The sequence below is a fragment of the Somniosus microcephalus genome, chromosome 7 (genome assembly GCF_052327205.1).
Source record: "Somniosus microcephalus isolate GS21.2 chromosome 7, FLI_Smic_1.0, whole genome shotgun sequence".
Classification (NCBI taxonomy): Eukaryota; Metazoa; Chordata; class Chondrichthyes; order Squaliformes; family Somniosidae; genus Somniosus; species Somniosus microcephalus.
Window position 1 is genome coordinate 264,277,925 of NC_140993.1, and position 489 is coordinate 264,278,413.

Sequence of the window (489 nt, forward strand, 5' to 3'; positions counted from 1 at the left end):
CTCCCTCCCTCTCTCTTTCTCTCCCTCCCTCCCTCTTTCTTTCTCTCCCTCCCTCCCTCTTTCTCTCCCTCCTTCCCTCTCTCTTTCTCTCCCTCCCTCTCTCTTTCTCTCCCTCCCTCCCTCTTTCTCTCCCTCCTTCCCTCCCTCTTTCTCTCCCTCCTCCCTCTCCCCTCCTCCCTCTCCTCATCTCCTCCTCCTCCTTCCTCTCCCCTCCTCCCTCTCCCCTCATCTCTCCCTCTCCTTCCTCTCCCCTCCTCCATCTCTCCTTCCTCTCCCCTCCTCCTCCTCTCCCCTCCTCCCTCTCCCTCCTCCTTCCTCTCCCTCCTCCCTCCACCTCCTCCTCTCCCTCTCCCTCCTCCTCTCCCCTCCTCCCTCTCTCCTTCCTCTCCCCCTCCCTCTCTCCTTCCTCTCCCTCCTCCCTCTCCTTCCCCTCCCCTTCCTCCCTCTCTCCCCTCCTTCCTCTCCCCTCCTCCCTCTCTCCTTCCTCTC